The 14392-nt window shown below is 40.8% G+C and overlaps 1 protein-coding gene across 1 annotated transcript in view; it reads left to right on the plus strand.

Moving 5' to 3' along the window:
* Positions 1-5005: 5005 nt before the first annotated feature.
* Positions 5006-14392, plus strand: part of LOC132893852 (serine/threonine-protein kinase PAK 6) — a 61203-nt gene continuing 51816 nt past the window's right edge. Inside the window, exon 1 of the mRNA XM_060933009.1 lies at positions 5006-5167. The gene's annotated coding sequence lies outside the window, so the exon portion shown is untranslated. The remainder of the gene's footprint in view (positions 5168-14392) is intronic.

A 14392-nucleotide genomic window follows, 5' to 3' on the forward strand; every position in this document is an offset into this window, starting at 1 on the left:
CTCTGCACAGAAAGGCCCTCGCTGGCCACGGGGCTCGAACCCAGACCTTCTTGCTGTGAGGCGACAGCACTAACCACTACACCACCATGCCGCCCACGCAGAGATATATCAATAATATACTATCCATCCATCATCTCTAGCCGCTTATCCTGTTCTACAGGGTCGCAGGCAAGCTGGAGCCTATCCCAGCTGACTATGGGCAAGAGGTGGGGTACACCCTGGACAAGTCGTCAGGTCATCACAGGGCTGACACACAGACACAGACAACCATTCACACTCACATTCACACCTACGGTCAATTTAGAGCCACCAAGTAGCCTAACCTGCATGTCTTTGGACTGTGGGGGAAACCGGAGCACCCAGAGGAAACCCACGTGGACACGGGGAGAGCATGCAAACTCCACACAGAAAGGCCCTCGCTGGCCTCGAACCCAGGACCTTCTTGCTGTGAGGCGACAGTGCTAACCACTACACCACCGTGCCATCCTCAGTAATATACTATACAAACAAAAATATTTATCGGCTCCCTTTATTGCACTTGTTTCACTTTCTTTACTGCTGTTAAACTCAGAACCGTCTCTACAAGACAGGCTTCAATAATACAATAAAGAATTAGGGTCTAGAGTGGGTCTGAGATTCGATGACTGTGTGCTTGTTTACTGTTCCATATCTATCAGCTGTCATTCATATGGTTAACAAGAGCTCACTAGAGCCCACTGCAGCCCAGATGTTTCTGTTAATTGAAATGAGACGTCTCAGATAAGTAAAAATAAATATCATCACTTTTTCTAGCCGGCCAAATTCAAATGACATACCTCAGGAAATAAACATTATTTTCACTGTCCATACTGACACCCTTTGCATTGGTTAATTGCTCAGGAAAGGCAATATCTGAAGGCCAAAGTTACAATGCTGATCCAAACTAAGTGAAATGTTATTGTCCTGATATAACTTGACAGTGAGCTTACAGTGTATACAAAAGAGCTGAACCTTGTGGATTGACTCACCAAGTGTCTCACAGATCTTTGTGCTCACTATCACATTTTATTATAAACTACACTGTTCATTGCTTGCTCAAGGGCACCAGTGGGAATTTTAGGCCCCCGACTTGGACAATATCCCTGTCTACTCTTGTAATGATCCCTGGTGGCCCAATTTATTGACTCTATGGTCAAGATCATAAGATCTCCTGATGTTGCTCCTCTCTGGGGTCTAATTAGGCACAGCAACATGGCAATGTGCAGAATGGTGGTGGACACTGCAAATGTTAAAACCTGTCCAAACTCCTGGAAAATTATATCATCAAATCTGCTGAGAAAGTCTTCATCTGTTGTTTAAGATGTCAAGAAAGGCCTTTCTAATTCTGAAAATAGGCTTCAGTGGGCCTACGTACTACAATAAGCCTGTGAAAAAAAATTATCTTTTCAACTGAAGTTGGGTATTGTTCGTTCCAAATGGTACAGTGTTTTAGAAGAAGAGAAGCTGGCAATGATTATTAACAAGCCCAAAGGCAGTAAATAGCTTTGCATTATTCTATACTTTTGACCACTCATTCCTGCATCACAACAGGGCAAATGCATAGACCTTGAGCAGCAAGTCAGTTGTTGCCAGGCCAAAGGTCACTCAGCAAAATTACTTGCAAGTGTAACATGATTCAACACAATTCAGAAAATTGACATTTACAGTGGTGCTTGAAAGTTTGTAAACTCTTTAGAATTTTCTATATTTCTGCATAAATATGAGCTAACATCATCAGATTTTCACACAAGTCCTAAAAGTAGATAAAGAGAACCCAGTTAAACAAACAAGACAAAAATATTATACTTGGTCATTTATTTATTGAGAAAAATGATCCAATATTACATACCTGTGAGTGGCAAAAGTATGTGAACCTTTGCTTTCAGTATCTGGTGTGACCCCCTTGTGCAGCAATAACTGCAACTAAACGTTTCCGGTAACTGTTGATCAGTCCTGCACACCGGCTTGGAGATATTTTAGCCCATTCCTCCGTACAGAACAGCTTCAACTCTGGGATGTTGGTGGGTTTCCTCATATGAACTGCTCACTTCAGGTCCTTCCACAACATTTCGATTGGATTAAGGTCAGGACTTTGACTTGGCCATTCCAAAACATAAGAAGAAGAAAGAAACCTTTATTTGTCACATGCACACTTCAAGCACAGTGAAATTCATCCTCTGCATTTAACCCATCTGAAGCAGTGAACACACGCACACACACACCCAGAGCAGTGGGCAGCCATACTAGAGCACCCGAGGAGCAGTCAGGGGTTAGGTAGCTTGCTCAAGGGCACTTCAGCCCAAGGCCACCCCATGTTAACCTAACTGCATGTCTTTGGACTGTGGGGGAAACCAGAGCACCCGGAGGAAACCCACGCAGACATGGGGAGAACATGCAAACTCCACACAGAAAGGCCCTCGCCGGCCACTGGGTTCAAACCTGGAACCGTCTTGCTGTGAGGCGACCGTGCTAACCACTACACCACCATTAACTTTACTCTTCTTTAGCCATTCTTTGGTAGAACGACTTGTGTGCTTAGGGTCGTTGTCTTGCTGCATGACCCACCTTCTCTTGAGATTCAGTTCATGGACAGATGTCCTGACATTTTCCTTTAGAATTCGCTGGTATAATTCAGAATTCATTGTTCCATCAATGACGGCAAGCCGTCCTGGCCCAGATGCAGCAAAACTGGCCAAAACAATGATACTACTACCACCATGTTTCACAGATGGGATAAGGTTCTTATACTGGAATGCAGTATTTTCCTTTCTCTAAACATCACGCTTCTCATTTAAACCAAAAAGTTCTATTTTGGTCTCATCTGTCCACAGAAAATTTTATCAATAGCCTTCTGGCTTGTCCATGTGATCTTTAGCAAACTGCAGATGAGCAGCAATGTTCTTTTCGGAGAGCAGTGGCTTTCTCCTTGCAACCCTGCCATGCACACCATTGTTGTTCAGTGTTCTCCTGATGGTGGACTCATGAACATTAACATTAGCCAGTGTGAGAGAGGCCTTCAGTTGCTTAGAAGTTACTCTGGGGTCCTTTGTGACCTCGCCAACTATTACATGCCTTGCTCTTGGAGTGATCTTTGTTGGTCGACCACTCCTGGGGAGGGTAACAATGGTCTTGAATTTCCTCTATTTGTACACAATCTGTCTGACTGTGGATTGGTGGAGTCCAAACTCTTTAGAGATGGTTTTATAACCTTTTTCAGCCTGATGAGCGTCAACAATGCTTTTCTGAGGTCCTCAGAAATCTCCTTTTGTTTTTGCCATGAAACAATGCCACAAACATGTGTTGTGAAGATCAGGCTTTGATAGATCCCTGTTCTTTAAATAAAACAGGGTGCCCACTCACACCTGATTGTCATCCCATTGATTGAAAACACCTGATTCTAATTTCACCTTCAAATTAACTGCTAATCCTAGAGGTTCACATACTTTTGCCACTCACAGATATGTAATATTGGATCATTTTCCTCAATAAATAAATGACCAAGTATAATATTTTTGTTCCCGTTTGCTTAACTGCATTCTCTTTATCTACTTTTAGGACTTGTGTGAAAATCTGATGATGTTTTAGGTCATATTTATGTAGAAATCTAAAAAATTCTAAAGGGTTCACAAACTTTCAAGTACCACTGTATAGATTTTGCCAAAGTTAGATAACATCTTCTAGAGGTTGAGAAATGACAGCTGTAAATACAGTAAATCATGAGTGTTATTGTGGAAGTGGTCCTCAGTGGAAAGAATGGAGTTATTAAGATGCAAATGAAAAGCAGCCTTTCCACACTGTGAGATAAGCCGTTGATTTAATGGCCTCTTATGCTTAATTTATCCAAAGTGTCAAGAAGATCAACATTGTATATGTTGTAGTTGGTTAAGGAAGACAAAATATCAAGGCCCTGTATCATAGTATGCCAAATATGTCTTATTTGTTCTTTGATTATTCCAGAATAAATATATTATTAATATATTCCGACATTCATCTTCAGTAACTGCTCAATCCTGGATAGGGTTACAGTGGATCCAGAGCCTTTGCCAGTAACACTGGGTATGAAAACAGCCTGAAAAGTCCATCACATTATGCTCACAGACTCCTTCATAACTAGTGTAGCCAATCCACCTAGAAATACGTTTTTCGGAGGTGGGAGGAAACTGTAGAATCCAGAGGAAACCCACATGTACAGAGGGAGAACATGCACAGAAGCTCCACACAGACAGTAACCTGAGCTCAGGACGAAACCAGTGATCCTGGAGCTGTGAGCTGGCAACGCCACCTGCTGCACTGCTGTGCTGACATTATTAATATATTATATATTTATATTGTGTAATTATTAAGAATGATTTAAGTCATTATTTATTTGTAATTGTGCACAATTTATGCTCATGTCTGCATGAAGTGTCCTCATGCAACCTCCTTAGTTTCATTCTGCATGCATCGAAAGCCTCCTGTGACCCCTAATCATTGCATAGATTATGACCTAACCAGATCGACAGCATGCAGAACCTCAAGGGTGAGAACCTGATATCTCAGCTTGCTTGCTCATGGCAGGAAACAATGTCAGGTAGCTGAGCCCTCTCAGAGAGGACAGATCTGTTCACCTCTATTCCTATGAAGCAGTTAAACAGATGCACATGTTACAAATGCTGAAAGAGACTCAGTCCACAGCAGAGAGAGAGAGAGAGAGAGAGAGGGAGGAGGGAGAGAGGAGGGAGGGAAGGAAAGAGGGAGGGAGAGGAGAGAGAAAGAACAAGGGAGGGGGAAAGCACATGAGTGAGGAGGAAAGAGAAAGGAAGGAAAGCGCGAAGCCATCTCTATGAGGTGGATAAGTCCTCCAGCTCCAGCCGTGGACTGTAATTCTTTTCCTCATCATGGCCGTGTCTTTGGTGCTGCCCCCCCATGCTGCACTTGGAGAAGGAGCTGATGGATGGGGAAGCGCATCATCTCCAACAAAGAGACTCTGAGATGGCCGTATGCGCCTGGAGGGAGAAACACATCAGGCTTTCGCTGGCAAGCAGCAGCCTGCAGTACGAGGCTGCTTAAGAGCTGGCCTTCCTTGGTGTGTGTGTGTGTGTGTGTTTTGGTTGTGCGCTCACAAATCCTCTTCCTGGTGGAGAGGCTCCTCACCTCTCATCACAACAAGGTAAGCAGACCTGCTTTTTTTGTTGAGTCCTTTATTCACTCCAGACATTCCTTCTTTTTACCATTTGGTGCCCTGCTTTCCAGGCAAGCGGGGAGATGGAAGGAAAACACACAGAGGTTCATTGATGAGAAATGGAGTAGTGTGTCATGTCAATAGGCAAGACAGAGAGAAGAGAGGAGCAGCATAGTAAAATATAAGCACTGAACCTAGGTAGTGATAAAGGAGGAAAGGAAAAGACTAAACATGCACTGAAGGACTGCATCGCTGTGGAAGCGTTTTCACCTTCCCCTCACCCAATCCCACCTCCCCCTCTCTCCCTTTCTCTTTCTCCACCTATCTCACATCCTTTCTCTCCATTCTGTGGTGCTTCACAGCAGCCACCCCATGGTGAGGCTCCCGTATATGGACACTGAGACGAATTGTCCTCGTATCTTCCCTGTGCAGTGTGAAACAGCAAATGGAGGTCTGCAGGAAAAGCTGAGAGAACTGGGCCAGTTGTTGCTGTCATACTGTGTTTGTCATTGGCCGCAGGCAGAGCGCTTAGGTGAACCCATCTCATCAGACTGCACACATTCCCTAAAAATGTTCCAGACACTTCATGCAACCTTGAATATATCAGAGCCTGCATACTACTCTGAAATGAGGTTTATTAGGTGTATAGTCCTGAGTGAATATCAGACTGCAACTTGTATCTTCTGTGATTTGAGCAAAAAGAAAGAGAAAAATAGACAACGCTGTGTCCTCTTGCATCTTCCATGCTCGTGTATTTGCTTGAGGTTGGTCTGATCAAATAAAAGACATGAAGGTATCGAGAGCTGTTTGCTTAGTAAAGGTAGCACATGATTATTTGTGAGAGTAGCTTTTATTTGAGTTTCATGTCGTGCACTCCAGCTGTCCGTCACATGGTTGGATAAAAACGGAGCAATAAATTAGCGAATTAGCGACGTCCTCAAGGCAAGAGATGAAAAAATTGATAATGCCATTTAGCAGGGAACATGCCACTGAAGTAGATGTTGGGAGTTAGTCTGATGATGTCTTTTTCCACAGAGAAGAGAGAATTGAGTAAAGATCCAAGAAACCACTGAGTATATCTCATAAACAGTTGGGTTCTTGATCAGCTATGTAATTGTTTAGCCATCACTTATTCAATGTATTTATGGGTCACATAAAAGCTCTATTTGGACAAGAATAAATTTACATGGGGATGTGGAGTAATTCCATCATTTGCAGGTGCTCCAATGTGATTTTATTTTTGTCTAAACCTGTACAAAACTGACATTATTATGCAGAATGTCTTTTTTATGACTGTGAGAAATACCTCATTCCCACTTACAGTGAAAACTATATATTTAACAGTTATTCTACAAAATTGAGTTGTACATGAGCTGATAGCTGACGAGGTGCATAGTGCCGAGTTGGCTCTCAGCCATGTATGATGAGGTTGGGTGGAATAACTGTTTTATTCTATCCACATTCACTGGATTTTGAGAAACAGAGCATTTTTATTTTTATTTTTTGCAAATTCGATAAATAAAAACTTTGTACAAAATGTCCGATAAAATCATTTCCGCTTAGAATGTAAACAAACCGGTGAAATGACAGTAGCAATTTGTGAAAAATGCTATAATAATAATTCTTGAAAAATAAAAAAGGTACATTCTTACCATCAAATACTTTCATTCCATATTTTGTTGCTTTTTTTGTACTTTTGGGGGTTTTGTTTTGGAGTAGAGTTTTAATTTTGTCCTCGGTTGGTTCAGCAAAACGCTCCGCCACTTTGTTTTTCTCTACTCACGGTATATGAGCTGAAAGCCTAGTTATAGAGTAGCCAATCAGAGCGCATGATTGCTCATATCCAGTGAATGTGCATATAATAATTTCTGTTATGATGTTGTAATGGTGTCATGTGGGAATAGGAGTAAAATTGGAAAATTGAAATGTTAATCTACCCATGTCGACCTAGTAACAATTATAGAAAGCTTTTGTCACGGCTCCAGCGGAAATCGGGACAATCAGACTTACGTGTTGTGACCACTCATGATGTTAATGATGATGTAGTGATATTGCAACAGCACAACTCATTGATATACCGTATCAATGTAAAATAACCAGCGACAAACTCAAAAGCAAAGAAAACACCAGCAGATACAATGGGAGTGCCATATCCACAGGGGATACGTTCCAAGATTTAATGCGGATAGCTGAAACTGCGGATAGGAGCGAACCATATATAAAGCTTGTTTTTCGTGCACGTACGTATATAAAGTTTCATTTATAAACTATACACAATATGACATAAAATATGACATTATTACACAATATGTAATAAAAGTTATTTGAATGTGGTTTCTCTCTCTCAAATGAATGTGATTCTGACACTTAGTATTTTTTATGACGGTTGAGGCGCAGAGATGGCTGTAAGTGCAGAAACCTTTTATTTACACAGGATAGTCAAAGCAACAAAAACACCAGGCATAAAAACACAAGAGTAGAAGTGAGGAACACAGTGAGCATCGGTATGGAAAATAAAAACAAACGCAAGACAAACTAACAGAAGCTGGGCTTGAAATAAAGTGAGGAATAAGTGAAAAAAATGTGAAAGCAGGTGTGCGTGGTTAATGCTGTCTTTAAGCAGGGTGTGTGATGATTGTAGTTCAAGGGGTCATGCTTGGATGCTTGGAAGCAAGTCAGTGGATATGGCAGTCCCACTCATCTCATCTCATTATCTCTAGCCGCTTTATCCTGTTCTACAGGGTCGCAGGCAAGCTGGAGCCTATCCCAGCTGACTACGGGCGAAAGGCAGGATACACCCTGGACAAGTCGCCAGGTCATCACAGGGCTGACACATAGACACAGACAACCATTCACACTCACATTCACACCTACGGTCAATTTAGAGTCACCAGTTAACCTAACCTGCATGTCTTTGGACTGTGGGGGAAACCGGAGCACCCGGAGGAAACCCACGCGGACACGGGGAGAACATGCAAACTCCACACAGAAAGGCCCTCGCCGGCCACGGGGCTCGAACCCGGACCTTCTTGCTGTGAGGCGACAGCGCTAACCACTACACCACCATGCCGCCGGCAGTCCCACTGTATAGGCAAAAATGGTATAAATAGCCTTTGCTTGAACAAAATATATGTTCAGAAACAGGAAGACAACTCGCTCAACAGAGACGTAATGCAGCTCGACTCATGCTATGTTGCTAACTAGATAATGTCTCAGCTTAGGCTTTTCACACCGATGGACATGCCACCTTGTGAATCATACATCATATTCTGTCTGGCTCATATGTTTTGACATCCATAGCATTCTGTTAAATACAGTGAGGCGGGAATACACAATATCTGTGACATTTTCATTATGGGCAACTGAGTGGGAATAAAAATTTGTTATCTACTTCTGTGTTGTTTTTACCTCATACAAGAACAGATTTTGTATGTGAAAGGAGCTTTGTATGACCAACAAAAGAGCAAAAGATTTGAGGATTCTTAAATCCATCAGGATCCTGTTATACACTACCGTTCAAAAGTTTGGGGTCACCCAGACAATTTTGTGTTTTCCATGAAAAGTCACACTTTTATTTACCACCATAAGTTGTAAAATGAATAGAAAATATAGTCAAGACATTTTTCTGGCCATTTTGAGCATTTAATCGACCCCACAAATGTGATGCTCCAGAAACTCAATCTGCTCAAAGGAAGGTCAGTTTTATAGCTTCTCTAAAGAGCTCAACTGTTTTCAGCTGTGCTAACATGATTGTACAAGGGTTTTCTAATCATCCATTAGCCTTCTGAGGCAATGAGCAAACACATTGTACCATTAGAACACTGGAGTGAGAGTTGCTGGAAATGGGCCTCTATACACCTATGGAGATATTGCACCAAAAACCACACATTTGCAGCTAGAATAGTCATTTACCGCTTTAGCAATGTATAGAGTGGATTTCTGATTAGTTTAAAGTGATCTTCATTGAAAAGAACAGTGCTTTTCTTTCAAAAATAAGGAAATTTCAAAGTGACCCCAAACTTTTGAACGGTAGTGTATGTGTTTTTACATTTAGATTTATCACATGTGGCTGATTATTTCCCACTGGAAAAAAGAACATACCAATAAATATAAAGTAAAGCTCAGGGCCCAACAGCTGCAGATAATGGGATTTGATCAGACCACCTGCAAACCAAAGCCCAATGTTTTAACCACTGAGCCACCAGTATACTCTTTAAAGCAAGACGGCCTTTCGATTTCATAAAATCGGTGAAATTTAGTTCCCTCTGAAATGTGGTCATTGTGATATATGTTTATTTCTGTAATATCTCACAAAATATCAGGCCATTCTGTGGCTGGGAAGTTATTTAATTTGAGGGGATTCCTGAGCAAATAATGTGCATGAAATCGCTTGTTTCGTGCAGTCAAACAGACAGAGGAAGTCTGTGTGCGCATGCGCAGGTTTACCTTCTTCTTCTTTTGGGTTTTACGGCAGCTGGCATCCACAGTGTTGCATTACTGCCATCTACAGGTTTACCTTGACCGTGCACTGACAGTTATATCATTCTGTCGCTAAACGAACAGCTGATCACAGCAAGGTACTCGCTGACCACCAATATTTATTAGTTTGGGCCTGCATTTCCTTTCCTTTGCAACATAACGTCTTTTCTTCTCGTTTTCCATTTACATGTTCTCCTTGTGCCTGCGTGGGTTTCCTCCTACAGTCCAAAGGCATGTGGATTAAGTCAACTGGCTACTCTAAAAATTGCCTGTGAGTGGGAATGGCTGTTTATGTCTTTTTGTTAGCCCTGTGATAAACTAGCAACCTGTCTAGGATGTACCCTGCCTCTTGCCTTCAATGGATAAGTGGTACAGACGTTGGATGTAAGGATGGATTGCTTCTGCTTTTTTGGACTAACAGCAGAGTTTAGAATGTAGCTTGTTGTATGTTTGTGTAGAGCTGTTCTGCTCCTACATGGCTGCATGACACTGTCAGATTTCAACTTGCTAGAATACTGAATTAGAAAGATTTAGGACTATTTAAGAGACTTAGTTTTTACTACAATGAAACTGGTCATTGTGTGAACACTGCTAAACCCTTTTAACTGTCACAGCCTTCACATTGTGACAGGCTTAATTAATTGTCAATAATTCCTGGTCAGGTCAATCACTGTCTAACCGGTCTTTCATGAAAGAGAAGAAGCAGGAGAGATAGAAGAAGAGAAAAAAGAGTGACAGTGAAGGATGAGGAAGAGAGCTGAGGACTACATATGTGGCTTAGCCATGAATGCCCCTGACATGAACTTTCAATACATATTAAGGTTTTTGTCAGAGCTGATCTCTTACTGGCCCCCAGAGTGTCTGCAGTTATGCTTCATGGTACATGGCATCACTGGACTGTGACTGTCTGCACTTTGGAGTAGGACCTGATCCAGTTTCTGCAAAGCCAAACAGGAACAGTTGACTGACAAGGGGACTATTCCCTATGCATTTCTGGAGAAAAGGTCCCTTCTTCGCATTGTCCCTATACACCCACTCACATTAAGCCTGGCTTTGGACAAAATTGCACTGTCAGTAGGATTTCATCGAAAATCCATTTTAGATCAGGACTCAGCTTAACCCCTTAAACTCTCATGACCAATAGACACTTACATTCCTTGCTCTTAACACTCCTGCACTTCTTTTTTCTATTACTTTCACTGTACTTGCTGAATAAATCATAGTATTAAGTGAAAAATATGCTTTAAGTTTAGTTATCCATCCATTATCTGTAACCGCTTATCCTGTACAGGGTCGCAGGCAAGCTGGAGCCTATCCCAGCTGACTATGGGTGAGAGGCGGGGTACACCCTGGACAAGTCGCCAGGTCATCACAGGGCTGACAGATCAGGACAAGCAACCATTCACACTCATGGTCAATTTAGAGTCTCCAATTAGCCTAACCTGCATGTCTTTGGACTGCAGGGGAAACCAGAGCACCCAGAGGAAACCCATGCAGACATGGGGAGAACATGCAAACTCCACACAGAAAGGCCCCCGTTAGCCACTGGGCTTGAACCCAGAACCTTCTTGCTGTGAGGCGACAGTGCTAACCACTACACCACTGTGCCGCCAAGTTTAGTAATATAAATTAATATTTAACAACTTAAACTATATTCATAAATTCCAACACCAAAAACAGATTTAATATAAAATGCATAACATTGGTATCAGTGAGCATACTTAACAAGTCTTCGTTCCCCACCACTGGTTCCCATTAAAGGTAATGAGTATGTTTAGCCTTCATTTTCATCACTAATATACAGAGTGGGCACTAAAGAAGCAGATGTTGAAAACTTCTTACTCTTTTATCCTCTGGAGAGGCAAGCTGAAGGCAAGAGATGAAAAAAACACGACTAACAACAACAAATCATGCCATTTAGCAGGGAACATGCTCCAGTAGTCAATGTTGGTAGATGTTCTATGAATAAATTAGTCCCTGAAAACTGAATTAGAATAGAATAGAATGCCTTTATTGTCACTGCACAAATGTACAATGAAATTTAGCTCATCATAGGAGAGCAAAGCTGCTGCATACATGCGCGCCACCACTCTTGGGCACTTCAGCCCTAGGCCGTCCCACGTTAACCTAACTGCATGTCTTTGAACTGTGGGGGAAACCGGAGCACCCGGAGGATAAGGGCCAGATGGAAATCATAGCATGGATCCAAACTATGAAGGCATTGGTATTTCTTTATCAACTGTCTAATCGTCTTTGTCATCATCTTTCCAAATTTGTGAGAAGTCAAACAAAAGCTTTATTTGGACAGGATTAAATTCCATCATTTGCAGGTGGTCCTGTATGATATAATTCCTTCCCAGATTGGCTGTGTTAGTCTTTTTCCTCCTTCCCTGAAAAAAAAAACCCAGACCAAATTGCCTAATGTTTATTTTATTTTATTTTATTTACCAACTCTAGATTCATCTAGATCATTTTAGTCACATCTGTACAGACATGTCAGTGATTTTGCAGGAAGGTGTTGTTTTTTTATTTTTATTTTTTAAATTTTTTACTACTACTCATTTTATTCAGTCACCTGGCATGCATATCCACTTCTCTCAAATGATGCAAAAGGATTACTTTGAAGGAATCTTTCAACATCTTTCGGTATGTGATCCAGAAGGCTGATTAAAGGGACTATTATAATGTCATTAGCAAGTAAACTATTTTCACACTTGCAATGCTATCAAGTAGCATTTAGTTTCCTAGAAATAAATAAATCAGCAGTTGTATCAATGCTCCATAGTCATCTAATGTTCATGATCATATGCTCATCCAGCTCTGTAGACAAAACAGCCTGGCAGAAAGTTGTCCATCCTGCATTAATTTGATTGCAAGATTATTTTTTCCACTGAGGAGACACTGGAAAAAAAAAGACAGACGTCACCCAATGAAACCAAGTCAGTCACAATAGGGCTCAAAGTCATAACAATACCCACATAAGCTGATAACACTATTTTGTCAGGTTTCTGTTCATAAGGTCTTATAGATACTGTATGTGTTATCAAAACGACTGAGTCTAAATAAAGGGTTCCTAACCTATTTCTGGTGCACTTTGCTTGACACAAAATAAAATGAGCTCTAAGCCTCTTACCCATACCTCACCCAGTTTTAATATTGGGCTGCAGTATCTGTGTCACTGGGATTTAAGCAGATGAACACATTCTCTGTAAAGAAATCCCTCTTTCGATTGACAGAAACTAGTGAAGTTACTGTATATCACTGTATATTACTGTATATCACTGCCTCAGGCCAGAGTTTTACTTCATTTTGAATAAGATGCACTTTCCATCCTGAATCCTTGTGTCCCCTTAATATAATCCCTGCATATAAAAAAGGGCCTGATATGTGTGAAGTGAATTACAGATGAGTTATAGAAACAATGAAGCATATCTTTGGTTTTCTTTTTCTCCTCCACAGTTCACTCAGTCCACTTGTCAAATGGAACGATGTCTCTGAGAAATAAGCACAGCTCAGAATGCTTCAGTACCAAATAATATTGCTTGTTTATGTTGTGATTTTTTTTCTTTGCCTCAGAGAATATGAGTGCTTCCATTTTTCAAACACGCCATTCTATTAGAAATACATGTAGCTTAGAATGCTTCAGGTAAGGAATAAAATGCACAGGGTGTGCTGTTACAGGAAAATAATCAATGAGTATGTTGAGTACTTTTCAATACCAGGATGTCCTGAAGTCCTCTTATACCACAGTAATTTGCCAGTGATTACAAAGAACAGGTTCATACTTACAATCTATTCATAATGACATATAATGCTATCGAACATCAACAAAAAGCAGTTCCTGTTATCACTTACCTTAAAGTAGCTATAAACAGGTGTCCCCTTATATTGTTTTAGATGTTAGATTTAGATTTAATTATTTATTTCGGTCATTTCGACTTTCAATAACATACACACTGGTTACATATATACCAGCAAGAAAGACCGAAAAGGATTAGACTGAAGCAAAAGCTTATTGCATCTACCCTTATCACATTTCATAATTTAAAGACTGTCTTTTTCTTTTTTTTATGCCAAAGGAATTAAGGAAAGAAACAAAAGGGGAAAAAACAATAAAATAAAATTATAATAGTAACAATAGTATCTGTTACATTTTGTTCGATACAATTTTACAGCTTTCAATTTGAAATGAACACCAAAACATACATATTAATTTTGACTTTTTCGTATTCTGTAGCATTACATATCAAGTACTAGATCAAGTTTAAATCAAACCATTTTTTTCCCAACATATTTCATATCTCGGTTTTGTATTTACTGATAGTCTTATGTTTGTATGCTTTTTTAAAGCCTTTGTGTTACACAACTTAATTTCATTTTCAAGACAATTCCATAAATTAACTCCTGTTATAGATATACACCTCTGTTTCACATTTGTTCTGAACTTTGTTTTAGCAAGTTCCTCTCAATTCATAATGACTCTCGCTGATTTGAAAGAACCTCTGAATATAGTCAGGGATAGTTTTGTTTTTGATTTTAAACATAAATTGAGCAATTTTGTCTCATTCATCTCATCTCATCTCTAGCCGCTTTATCCTTCTACAGGGTCGCAGGCAAGCTGGAGCCTATCCCAGCTGACTATGGGCGAAAGGCGGGGTACACCCTGGACAAGTCGCCAGGTCATCACAGGGCTGACACATAGACACAGACAACCATTCACACTCACATTCACAC

The sequence above is a fragment of the Neoarius graeffei genome, chromosome 11, assembly GCF_027579695.1.
Source record: "Neoarius graeffei isolate fNeoGra1 chromosome 11, fNeoGra1.pri, whole genome shotgun sequence".
NCBI lineage: Eukaryota > Metazoa > Chordata > Actinopteri > Siluriformes > Ariidae > Neoarius > Neoarius graeffei.